This window comes from Brachyistius frenatus, unplaced genomic scaffold, assembly GCF_029030835.1.
Source record: "Brachyistius frenatus isolate BFR_SWC_R1_liver_20210118 unplaced genomic scaffold, ASM2903083v1 Contig_194, whole genome shotgun sequence".
In the NCBI taxonomy this organism is placed as follows: Eukaryota; Metazoa; Chordata; class Actinopteri; family Embiotocidae; genus Brachyistius; species Brachyistius frenatus.
In genome coordinates this window covers 232,173-246,301 of record NW_027210793.1, presented here as the reverse complement: position 1 = coordinate 246,301, position 14,129 = coordinate 232,173, and positions in this window count along the sequence as shown.

The following is a 14,129-nucleotide window of genomic DNA, read 5'->3' as shown; positions in this document are numbered from 1 at the left end:
AAGATCAAAGTGTCCAGTGAAAATAAATAGGTTTTTAAATGTCTTTTAAACTTTGGTAAGGTGGATGATGTTGTATCCCCAATTGTTTTCCCCGAGTCCGTTGATAGAAGCAGTCTTTAGGCAGTTTCCGTTCTTAGCTTATTTTTATTAGGCACCGAATACAAGATATCTTGGAGAGCCCAACATCAACCAAACATCTCTTTGTTGGATTCTAACTTCCCGCTTTCCGGCACATACACTTATACTATTGGAAGAGGCGTGACCTATAATGTGGCGGGAACATTTGCATATGTTTGTCTCAGTACTTTTCCACTGTTCTCCGTTTAAGCCACACCTCCTCTTGCCTGATAGGGAGTTGCACCTCACGTGACCCGTCCGCACAGATTCCTGTTTTCTTTGATCAGACAAACAGTCAACACATTCAGTTCCCTTGTACACATTTCATTTCCTAATATGATGCACTCATTGCATCTTACATTTGGCCATATTTCATACACGTGATATGTTCCTGCATAAGCAATGTGTTCTACAATGTTTACAGTCAGTATATATTTTGAGCGTACAGCATGTGAGCCCTCATATGCTCTAAGCAGATCTATATCCCACAATGACAACCTAATATGAAGGGGAAGGTTGTTCTAGAGTTTAGGGGCAGCAACAGAAAAGGCACGGTCGGCCCGGGTCGTCATTTTTGTTCTAGGAACAACTAAAAACTGTTGGTCGAGACACCTGAGTGAGCGAGGGGGGATATAGGGCTGCAGCAGGTCGGACAGATAGGCAGGGGCAGCTCCATTTAGACACTTAAAAAACACATTAAAATGTTCAAATTAATTCTGTACTGGACTGGTAGCCAATGAAGGGATTTTAAGATCGGTGAAATGTGTTCATGTCTGCATGTACCAGTTAAAAGTAAGATGTGTAGATGTATTAGTTAGTAAAGAGAAAAAGGGACAAGTGTTGGTAAGCAGTACTTCAGCCGTGCTTGTGAAGCGTAGTATTTACAGTACTTTCATCTCGCACGGACCCGATGCATGGACTTTGTTTGTTGGTCACCGTCCTGCTCTTTTCACTGATTAAAGTATAGATTACTGGCTAGGGTTGTGTAATATATCGTTGATGATAATACTGATATACTTTTTAATACGATAGAAAAAAAAAATCATATTGTTGACGTAATGATGTCATACCATTACCAGTAATGCGATTGTGTAAAAAAAGAGCACTCCAGAGAGGCAGAGTCTCTCAGCAGTGAATATGGTGAGAGGTTCATCACTGTGAAAGACTCTGTGGACAAGTAGTGCAAAAATTAAGAATAATGTTCCTCAATGTAAAATTGCAAAGAATTTGCAGATTTCATCATCTAATATCTTTGAAAGGGACCAGGCCGAAAACCAACATTGGATGACTGTGATCTTCAGGTCTTCAGGCGGCACTGCATCAAAAACAGACATGATTCTGTATTGGAAATGACTGCATTGGCTCAGGAACACTTGTGAAAACCATTGTCTGTCCTAACAGTTAATTGCTGCATCCACAAATGCAGGTTAAAGAAGAAACCATATATAAACACGATCCAGAAACTCCACCACCTTCTCTGGGCCTGAGCTCATTTAAGATGGACTGAGGCGAAGTGGAAAACTGTCCCGTGGTCTGACAAATACAAATTTGAAATTCTTTTTGGAAATTATGGACGCCGTGTCCTCCCGGCCAAAGAGGAGAGGGAGCACCCAGCTCGTTATCAGTGCACAGTTCAAAAGCCAGCATCCGTGATGGTATGAGGGTGCATTAGTGAACATGGCATGGGTAGCTTACACATCTGGGAAGGAACCATTAATGCTGAACGATATATACCGGTTCGTAACAGATGTTTGTTACCACAGTGGGTTTTCTCAGCACAAATGACACCAACCAGCTCCGGTATAGTTCACAAGGTGTTTATTTTTACCACAGTATCGCTCTGTCACAGTCTGTGTGCTCTCTTGCCTTGCCTCCGAGCACCCAGTGTCTGCCTCCCCACCACTCTGTCCTGCGTCTCCAGCCTTAAGCGCCCTCCGGTGTGTCCCTACTGGTTTTTATGGGGCGAGAGAGACACTCAGTGAAATGCATCACCTGGGCTAATCACATCCCTCCCTGGCACCGTTCCCTGAACCACTCCCCCGGTCAGTCCCTGCTGCAGCTGAGCCAAACCATGCCCCACTACCACAAGGTTTTAAAGCAAAATATGCTGCCATCAAGACATGTTGACTTGTACAGGTCACAACAAAAGGTTCAGAGGAGACAGGTGCGGTGCAAACTGCAGCTTCTTAGGACATGTTTGTTAACTAATGTGACTTTGACCCAGAGAACATAGGTTAAAACCCACTCTAATCTTTATACTGCATCTAAGCTAATGGCTTCCTGGAAAGCTCGTGGACTTTCAAAAATCTTTTCAGCATCTGCTCCTAGCTAGCATTGCAGTTGATTTACTTTACTCCTATGTAGAGAATCCTGCAGAAACCCTATTCAGATTGAAAGTAAGGCATATGTTCAGGTAAAGTGTAAAATGTATTGGCAAGTCGATATATATTTTTGCATAGGTTAATGTAGTTGTCCAGTGACCATGTTTTATACCTTTAGAGACTCTGTATAATCTGGCCTGTTACAAGATGTCAAAGACATGGGCAGCAGCTGGATTACTTGGGCTGTTCTGCTTGGCTACAGATACATGCAGATATTTATGGAAGATATTTCTACTTCTATGACCAGACAGAATCCCATTCCTTGTAACCTTCAGTTTCTGTGAGCAGCTGTTATAAGGCCACCAGTATGTTCCAACAGTTCTCCTTTCTCACATTTTGCATGTGTAGCACCAGAGCAGCTTGTATCTACATGCTCTTCTGATGTACTTTATCGTATTATCCTCTTGTTGCTGTATCTGCTGGAGCTCCTCACCTTTGTAATGTCAAAGTCATATCTAAAGCTTAGTTTGTCTGCATTACTGACTCTGTTTGTAGCTTGTGAGTAATAAAATACTACAGCAGCTGAAGGTCACAGAATTATGTGGATGTGGCAAACAATGTTAGCCAGTATCCAGCATCCCATGAAGAACAGAAATTCTTGCATAATCACTGTAGACCTCCTCAGAGGTAAAATATTAATAAAGATAGTTTGAGGTATACCAGGAAGTCTGGTGTTTAATTAAATGAAAGTATTGCTAAAGACCCAAAGTTTACATTTATGGATAAACTAGAACTACTGAAGGTACCTTGCAGCTTGTATCATTTTTCTAAGTACTGGCCATCATTCCTGCTGTCAGTAGACATTCCATTATCTTCAGCAGACTCATAGCTGAGATGTGTGAAGAAGCCAAAAAACACCAGCAGTCAAATCAGACCGGTTAGAAACAAACTTGAGAAAATAAAAGTCAACAGTGAAATTGTGAAATCTTTTGTTGGCAGCAGCGATCCCATTTTGAGGTAGTTATCTGTTGGCCAATTTAAATTGCTCCACAGACCAAACTTCAATTGTTTTTTTTAAAAGACACCTGGCCTCACTGTGGATCAAACTAATTAAGAATAATAAGAAGTCCTTCCTTCCTGTTACTGTGAAACCCTCTTGTTTCAGCCTGTTCTGCTACAGTTTGTCTCCTGCAGCACGTCCTTATTCTGCCAATCAACAGTTTTTTGTAGTTTTGGTGGATTACATGTTTTTGACTTTTAATGCAATTGTTCTAAGTTCTCATTGAGTATTTGCACACACTCTTTTCTCTTTCTTTATTTCTGTAGTTGACTCTTCTGGCCTCCTCTCCTCTGTCTCCCCCCGTTTTCCCTCACTTTCTCTCTGGAGTTGTTTGGACAAGTACATAGGAGGATTCAGCCTTAGAAAATGAGATTTGAAAGGCGATGCCAGCTTTTTAAGGGAGTGTGTGTTTGTGTGTGTGTCCATGCGGTTAGCTAGAGAACAGAGAAAGGAAAGGTGACCTCTGGGAAATGAGTCTCTGTCAGGGAAGGTTGGCCAATTTGCTGTAGAAAGAACTGTGTGTGTGTGTGTGTGTGTGTGTGTGTGTGTGTGTGTGTGTGTGTGTGTGTGTGTGTGTGTGTGTGTGTGTGTGTGTGTGTGTGTGTGTGTGTGTGTGTGTGTGTGTGTGTGTGTGTGTGTGTGTGTGTGTGTGTGTGTGTGTGTGTTTGTATGAGACAAAAAGTGCTGAACAATAAAAGAAAGCAGTGGAGGGGATGAAGACAGAGAATGGAAAAGAGGAAATTAATGAATAGAGAAAGGAAGCGAGGCTGTTGTCAGTCTGACCCGGGTGAGAGAGGAGGCATCGAGTTGTGAGAGGAGGTAAGAGAGGAGGCATCGAGTTGTGAGAGGAGGTAAGAGAAGGAAGCATGCTTGAGACAAGGTAGGAGAGGAAGGGTTGGGCTCCAAGAGCAGGAGGTAAGGGAGTGAGCGTCAGACTCAGAGAGGAGGTAAGAGAGGAGGCGTTGGGCTCTGAGAGGAGGAGGTGAGAGAGGAGGCGTTGGGCTCCGAGAGGAGGAGGTGAGAGAGGAGGCGTCGGGCTCTAAGAGGAGGTAAGACCGGAAGAGTCGCGGTTCAAGAGGAGTTAAGAGAGGTGGTGTCGAGCTCCAACAATCACGTTGGGCTCAGATTAGAAGAGGAGAAGAAAGTGAAAATCTAATTTTCGGTTATTTCAAGATAATTTGCTTAAGTTATTAGCTATACAGTATATACAAAGATAATTCATACAACATGATGAACTTTGACACTGCCTCCAGCCTACAGGGGAAAAAAATGAGTTGAATAAGACAGGAGGGAGCCCTCCCACACAGGAGGACACTCCAGCTGTGGAACCAGCCCTCAGCAGTAAGCGGCCCTTGATGCAAGGGGTGAAAGAGTAGTCCATTAGTGGTGGAAGTAGCAGCTCCCAGCAGGACACATTTGTACACAGTATGTTTCAAGGAGTCCATTTTAAGATAGTATGTGGCAGTTTTATAATATCCTAGTGATATGTAGCTATGTATTCTCTGTACAATTGAGGAGGAAACACTAGTGGCCCACGTACACACTGCCTCATAGAGTGGTAACAGTGAAATAACATGTCAAACACTGGGATCTGTGGCTGCTGATCATGGATCAAACAGATCGTTCATATGTGGTATCCTCTCAGGTGGAGGCCCTGATGACGAGAAGCTGTCTGTGTACTCAGTGAGAGCTTTCTGGGTACACTTACACCCATTTCAACACAGACAGTAACCGTGTGGACTCTCAGCTTGAATTATGCCCTATAATGAATGTTTTGTTTCTGCTGCTATGATGTTGGGGAAGAGGGAATTCGAGAGAAGTAATGCATTCATTGCACAACGAACATCGTTTTTTTTTTTTTACTCGTTGCAGCCAGCAAAGCAAATGAATACATATCATATTTTATATGATTAACTGAATTAGAAGGTCTTTATTATTTATGTAATTAAATCCATCAACTCTGTATTTGAGGTTATTGATAGATGTTCATGTGCACTCTGCCCACTGAAGCCATGACAACAGCCTTCCGTCGGCTGCACTGCACCTAGACCTGGTCTGAGCTGCATCAACTTCCAGAGCCCTACATGTTTGCACAGTTCTTTATGTTATAAATGAGACACAGAATAAAATGTTAGTTTAGGACCTGGTGCTATTAATCACACCAGCGTTATGTCACATGGTATATGATGGAAATGTCCTGTAAAGGATGGGAAGCAAGTAGTGATGCAAATAGTTAAATTACTCATTGTTTTTTTTTAAGAATAGAGAATTGCTAAAAAAAAAAAAAGGGCAGAATGAAGAAAGTAATTTCATTAGAATTGAGTGGGGACTTTCACTTGTGTTATATTTACTTTTTTAATATTCGGTAAATATTCTTTCTACATCGTCAAGCATGAAACTGGTCCCTAAAAGTCACACACACACACACACACACACACACACACACACACACACACACACACACACACACACACACACACACACACACACACACACACACACACACACACACACACACACACCAAGAAGACACACCAGATCTATACAGGGCGATAACTGAACCGATGATCTTAACTGTGTCAGGTTACTTGGTAAGAGTCTGTTACACACTCACACACACCGCTCTCAGTGACCTTTTAGTATAGAGTTGCAGGGTAAATGGCTGCCTATCAGTGGAACAAATGGTCTGGAGTGAATTTATCAGCAGCAATAAGGGAGGGGTCTTTTGGTTTCATGAATATTTAACGGAGCAAGCAGACAATTGACTGACCACAAAAGAGAGAAGGCAGCTGAGTTCACAGATCATTTCAGAACCAGATTTACTGGAGGTACAGGAGCACACGCAAAAATCGACTGAAGTCTGCCTCTGTGCGTGTGCGTGTGTGTGTGTGTGTGTGTGTGTGTGTGTGTGTGTGTGTGTGTGTGTGTGTGTGTGTGTGTGTGTGTGTGTGTGTGTGTGTGTGTGTGTGTGACTTTTGGGGACCAGTTTCATGCTTGACAATGTAGAGAGAATATTTACCGAAAATTCAAAAAAGTAAATATCACACAAGTGAAGGTCCCCATCCAATTCTAATGAAATGACTTTCTTCATTCAACCCCTTTTTTGCGATTCTCCATTCATAACATTGAGTAATTTAAACTATTTGCCTCACCACGCACACTCACTCTCACTCACTCACTCACTCACACACACACACACACACACACACACACACACACACACACACACACACACACACACACACACACACACACACACACACACACACACACACACACACACACACACACACACACACACACACACACACACACACACACACAGTCATAGATATCAATGTTTGAATTGGCTTAATCGTACAATGCTGTCTTCTCTTTATTGTAAGTGGTACAATAAAGGTTTGAAGGTTGGGTTTAGTGCTTGTGAGTATCTGAGGAATCAGTAGAGACTGAATTAACATTAGGATCAGATCAGTGTGTAAAATGTTCTTTTTACTTTTGTCTTGCTGTTTTCAGAGGAGTCAGTGGTTGTCAAGTGTTAGAGTCACAATTAATCATTTCCTAATGAGAAAGTTATCCACATTAAATTGGTGTGTCTGCATGAAGCAAACATTGCAGTTCTCTTTTTTTTATTCTTTATTGTTTGGATATTATTCCTACTTACTAAATGAGGGGTCTGTGTAGAGATGAGTGTTGTCTGGGATGAGCTTCATCTACAACACAGGTAGAGAGCGTAAACTTAACATGACCCATAGTTACAGTGACCAGGAACTTCCCTTCATGTTGTCATGGGAACGGGTGGTTAATTAAGCCTTTTAAAGGAATAACATGCTGCTCATTTTCTCTTCTTTCTCATTTATTTGTAATTTTTTTTCATTCTTTCTAAATCAGCTATTTGTCTTTGTTCCTCTTACTCACCCTGTTTTATGGTTGTTAAATCCATTTACCACATTTATCTTCCCATCTCCAATGGTGTGTGTGTGTGTGTGTGTGTGTGTGTGTGTGTGTGTGTGTGTGTGTGTGTGTGTGTGTGTGTGTGTGTGTGTGTGTGTGTGTGTGTGTGTGTGTGTGTGTGTGTGTGTGTGTGTGTGTGTGTGTGTGTGTGCGTGTGTGTCCGTGAGGGCCTGCCTTGTCAGTCTTTTAATCTCTACTTTTCTCTCTCTTTCATCACACCACCTCTTGGGAGTCTCTTTGCATCAGTGACACACAATGTGATCAATTGGACCACCACACACACACACACACACACACACACACACACACGCACACTAGAATGAGATCGTCTGTGAACCTGGCAATCTGCCTCTTAAAAGGGAAAATATCAAGTTTTCATCTTTGAGTGTGTTCAACAAAATATCACTCTTATTTGAGTAATCTTTTGTCGTGAAAGAAATGTGTATTTATTTAAACACATTTGTTCTTGAATTAAAATTGTTGAAATATATCCTTTAATTTATCAAAAAAGAAGAGATAATCAGATGTCTCATATTGCCTTTATGCTTTTAATGGGTTTCTTAATATGATGTAAAGCCCATTTTGAGTTGTGATATCTGTTGATATAATTGATTAATAATTATAATCACAACATAACTGATCTCAGGGTGCTCAGGGAGAAAAGGAGCACATGGATGAAAAGGCTTGGGAACACCACTTCCCATTCAAAGTAATGCCAGGTGACTAGTTTCGTCACTGAGTTGGAAAAGTCGTGAGTGGGCGTGGCCAAATGGCTCGCTAGCGCCCCCTAAACAGATGCCCCGGTGGCTACATTTACCTACATGCATGAAATTCGGGGGACATGTGTCACACCGAGATGTAAAAAAATTCCAATGCACCATTACGTCAACTCAACAGGAAATCCGCCATTTTGAATTGAGTTGCCATTTTTGGCGATTTACACATATTGTACTTTAACTCCTACAAATTTTGTCGGACTGACTTGAAATTTATTCTGTGCACTCTTAACATGTTTGGAATTAAAAGTTATCATAAGAATTTGTTTTCATCGATCAGTGTGCCCGTGGCCTGGTGGCCAAAAAGTGACCCAAAAATGAGTTTTGGGTAAATGTTTGCTATATAATGACTTTTCTTTCATAATTTGGATGACATGCTACAGTATGATTTTTTTTCTTTAAGTCATGACAGAGGGTGGGATTAAACCCATGATCTTCTCTCTGAGAGGCAACAATGCTAACCACTGCACCACCAATCTTCCCTGGAGTTAGACAGCATTGTGACAAATCTTTGACTCACTGCAACCTGTAACTCCACTGTCCAAAAATATGAATTCAAATGTAACCAAAATTGCCCCAGACATTCTTTGGATAGTATATAAACCTGTTTTCAAGGGGGTCTGCAGTTATATTAAATATCTTCCTGTAATGTGTAGTGTATGTAAAACCTTTTCAATTTCTCCAAACGTTTCAACTTCACTAAAAGTTGAATCACCATCGACAGGCCAAGGTGGAATCTGAACCATTAATAGCAACCTTGGTGAAGTAGAATCTTTTACCTGTTGAGTTAACCAGGTTGAGTCACTGGAAAGCTCAGAGTGAACTCCAAGAAACACTTTCTCCGCCACAACTCATTCTCTGGCGCCGAAGATAGCCCAGCGGTCTACAATGCAGCTTCAGAGCTGGAAATGACCTCATGAGAAAGCGGGTTTGAGTCCCTCTAAGGGTAAGCTAACCAAAGGTCAACAATAATACGAAACAAAATTCTATAACAAATCAAAAATAAAAGTCAATAACAAAAAATATAGTATGTCTTCTTGGATTTCTGTCCGAACTACCCAAATATCCCCAAAAATCTCATTATAACTTTTTTTAATCATATTTCGGACGACATGCATGATTTATTTTTTTTCATAATTTGAATGACATAGTATGACTTTTCTTTTCATATTTGACATGCTAGATGTAACCCACATTAGTTTTACCAGCAACTAAAGGGTTAACTCACACATGCAATACTGACGTTTACCAGAGAGGCGCTGTGGTGCACGTCGGTAGATCAAAGCCTTCTCCCGGTAGACAACCCTTTATGTCTCCCAGTGTCATGATCTACACCATGAAGAATCTCATTTGGTTGATTTCTGCTCACTGCTGTTGAGGATCTTTATTTATTTGGTCGTTAACCAGACCGACTCCGAAGGAAAAAGTTTCTTTTAAGTCTGAGAAGAATCTCCAGTGAGTGACGAATGCGTTGCTCACAGTTAGCCGTTTGCTGTACAGCTACAAAGGAGGACAGTTGTAAACAGTTGTTTAGTTGGGCTAAAGATACCGATCAGGAGAGAAGAGAACAATAACCAGTCGGAGATAAATATTAATTTGTTGATGAATATTATTTTACGTGGTTGATATCTGTGATTGTGGAGCTACATGTACGCGACGGGGCTATCTAAGCGCTGAGGGTTAATGCGTCGGGACCTGTTGAGGCGAGCGGGAACGATGACGCCGTACACTAGCGGGTAGTAGACTGAAAGACAAGAGACTGAAACTGACTGACTGTGGGAGAAATACCGGTATTGGGGTTATTACTTGAATTTGTTATTTTTCTTTTATGCTGTTCCCTTGATTTTCTGTGTTAATAACTCTAATAAATTGCAGTTCAGTTCCATGTTTTAAACTGCAAACATTTGCTGTGTTTCATTCACTCCCAGGGCGACCTAAAGACAGACCTAAACTTAACACAGGAAATCTAGTGTTACATAGACTACATATAGTAAGACATTTTTTTGTCATATTTGGGAAGACATGCCAGTGGTGCAGAGGTTAGAGCAGTTGCTTCACAGTGAGAAGTAACTGGGTTTGATCCCCACTTGAGGCATAAATGTCAGTTCAGAAAAAGGTCATACTCTGAAAAGTGATAAAAAAAAAATTCAGTGTATGTTGTCCAAAATATTCAAAAAAAAGTCATGCATGTTCAAAAAGTTATAAAAAAGACATAGCACATCATCCAAAAAGTGAAACAAAAGTCATTTTTGTATATAGTATAGCCAGTGCGATGCGGGTAAACGATGCTCCAAATCTCACGAAACTTGCATCAGGCACCAACTTTCATGGGTTTTTAAAGATGTTAAAGCCACCAAAAACAGGCTACTTTAAAAAAAAAAAAAGCACAAAAAAACCCCAATAAGGAATGAGATCGAGAAAAAAATTACAACTGCAAGGGGGAATATGCGCAGCCTCGCGTTCTGCACGTCGGGGAGTTGGCGGCCCCAACCTGCTGGATCCCCGATGTGCAGCGTGCGAGGGCCCGCATATCACTGCTTGCCGTTTTAATTTTCATTGGTGTTACAGTGTTTCCCATAACATTGCCATGGGAGGGCGGCCGACACGCCCAATGGGGCCTCCCGCACGAACATACTCATAAAACTGCAGTTACGACCCATCCGGTCCCCACAAGGCTGTCTGCCTATTGGGAAACACTGTATTATCATTACTCCCCTTGTAGCGCTGCCTCTCGAACAGTTCACTGCAAAGATTGCTTCTGAAGCTGAATGCAGATCCACCACAGTTGCTGCTCATAATTATTCTTCCATGAAGCTTCCAGTGTGTCTGCAGGTTAATTCTCATTCATCAGAGCAGCTGTGAAAATAAAAATTAGCACGGCACTTATCTTACGTCTAAGGACACACGGGTTGTCCTAGCCTGGCTGCGCCGACTGTGACTCACAGCTGAAGTTTTCTTCGCTGTGAATGAAGTCTGGTTACTCGGCTCGTATTAGCGTTTGCACAGCCACTCTGAAGGGCGGACCAATTAGCGAGCAGTGTCAGTGGTTAACCGCGTTTGTCCCACCTCTCCCTCACTGTGATTGGACGGCTGGCGAGAGGGACAAGCGCAGTGCTAATATTTTTTAACGCTTGCTGACAGGAAAAAAAAATCTCCAAACGTTGAGCGCCGAATAAACGCTCAGCACCTCGTCAACCTGCTGGCGTTCATTAAAACAATAAAAAAAATGTGAAGTACTCAGGAAAAAACACTGGTGAACACGGGCTGTAGGTAGTTGCAGCGGTGGCAGAGTGTCGGCCGATTTCAGCACACGCTGATTGGTTAGAAAAACAAAACAAGGTCTACGCCCAATAGAATAGAACAGCTGCAAATGATTTACTATGGAGGGTGACCAGACCTAAATAATCATGCGGTGGAATTAGGTTCGAGTTCGCACCAACAGTTCACTCCGACATTAACAAAGAATACAATAACATTCAGAAACTCTACTGCCTCTGTGAATGGTTTGACTAGCCTTGATAACCATAAAGTATGACTTCATAGTTCTCTTCATATCAGTGGCTCTGTCACTGGGGTTAGGCAGTATTACATTTACATGACTCACAATACCCCTTGGCAATAGGTCTTACCGTAGTTAGAAGGGCTTTCAGACTACTAAATAATTCACTGTTCACAAATCGTAGAACAGATTTCATACCACATGCTCCAGTTTCATATTTTGTTTTGGTAAAAACTTGATATCAGTGATATTGTGCCTCTGAGGAGCGTCCTCCCGTGTCTCTCTTTTGGCTGTCTATCTTTTTTCTGTCCTGCCTTTACTTTCCTCTTCACTCTGTTTCCCTGCAGACTCTATGGCCGTGGTAATGTGATGCCCACAGTAGTACAGCATACTGTGTGTTTCTGGGGATTCTGTGTCTTCACCCCCGTCACCCACCCAAACTCCATGATGTGAGATAAAGCTTCTGTATTTTGACACTGTAGAACTGCATTTTGTCCAACTCATTCAAATGTTTGGAAACTTTCTTCTGAAGATCCTTCAAGTGAAAGTCTCGTATCTAACTTTGGATTTGATCGTCAGTCAACACCGTGATGCACCTTACTGTTTTACAGCAATATCATTTAAGATGAGACATCATCATTTTGTCCATCGATAATCTGTTTTTTTAAGGGTTTTATGTGTAAAATGTTGCTTCCCTTCTATTTATGCAGCAGATCTGCAACAAGTGAAAAAAAAGTCCATTTATTTTCTGAGTCATCAGAAACTCCCACATTGACTTAATAAATCTGAGATTAGAAAAGTTTGCTGCACTCCATTAAGTCATCCAAAATAAATCTGAATCACCAACTGATCTGAGTCTGACTGAGCCACAAGGCTCTAGGCTCAACTGTGTGTCAGCTGCTTGGTGCAAATGAAAACTGCCAAATAATAATGGAAATGATAAGGATCTCAAAAGTCCTGCCCAAAAGTGGGTCCTGCTGGGTAAATGTCTTGGAGGGTGTACTTCTCAACACATTGCAGAGAGGATGGAGGCATCTTCCACTGTTGTCACTGCATTTCAAACCTTGATCAGATCTAGTTTGATCCATCCAGCCTGGCTCTCTCTCCAAGAAGTTTCATAATCCTAATAAGTGTCACAGCTTTACTCGGGAAAAATGAGAGTCACGTCTTTAAAGCCTGCGAGATGGTAGAGTTAGAAGTTAGTTGTGTTTGTTTGTGTGTGTTAATCTGGATTGACCAGACAATGCTCACCATGATCAGGGAAATGCTCCTGAAGAAGGAATATACAGGACTGTTCAGTCTAGTTTCACGCTGGTGTGAGTGGACAGGGACAACACAGCAGTAAGAAGGACGGAGGACTTCCAGCCATCTTTGTTAAGTCCATGTGCCGTGGATGTGGACATGTAACGGTGAAGAAGAGTGTCTAGGCCTTGTAAATGCCTCAAGTGTTCCCTCATATCGTTGTGGTTGTTGTCTACATCCGACCACTCATTTAATAGTAGTAGTGGCGTCACATGTTCGTGACATCACTCGCAGGATTACAGACACAACAGCCAAGGACCTTCATGACAATCAGCAGAGACGTCTACCATGACAAACGGGCAAACAGCTCCATGGCCCCCAATTTAGAGGGCAAGACACAAAGGATCAGCGCGATGGAGGCGTGGGATGGCACAAAAGGATCACTCGACATAAACAATTGGGATGAATCCACTTTTGGTTGTTTTTATGTGGTCTTTTCCACTCGTGTACTCAGTAGTGAAGCAGAGTATTTATAGCCAGAAGTTATCCGGCTGTTCTTGCAGCACAGTGCTTTGTGGGTCCTGCGGTTTTCTGTATAGCCTCCCTTTCTCACACGTTTACACACACAGCCTGAAACAGTAGCTGTGTTGGTGAATGGGCCTGAGGGATTGGGCAGCTAAACGACCAATTAACTGAGCCGATCAATAAAGCTCTCTCCCGACCAACCTAATTAACTGGTGCTGTAACAAGAGAGCCATTACAGCTCGAGACATGTTTACTGTCCGGTTACATGGACGGCAGGGAACTGTTTTAAAAGAGGGTAACACCACTTTCTTTTCACTAGAAGAACATTGAAAAACACCTCTTTTGATATTTAATAATGCTGTGCTCAGTGAGTCGTTCAAAACACATAAAAACGATCAGAGAACCAGGCATCATGTGCTGTTTGGGAAAAGTGTAAAACTAAATACAGAAAAAAACTGATGCTTTCTCTGACCTGTGAGTCCTCCACTGCTCTTCATCAACGTAGTCTTCGGTTCACGGTGGCAGCACAAGCAAAGGCTTTGACTGCAGCCAGTCTACTTGTGACTGATTTTAAGCGTCATATGACACAATAATTCTCTGCAGTGTGTCGTGTGTTCACACTGAACCTGTAAGAA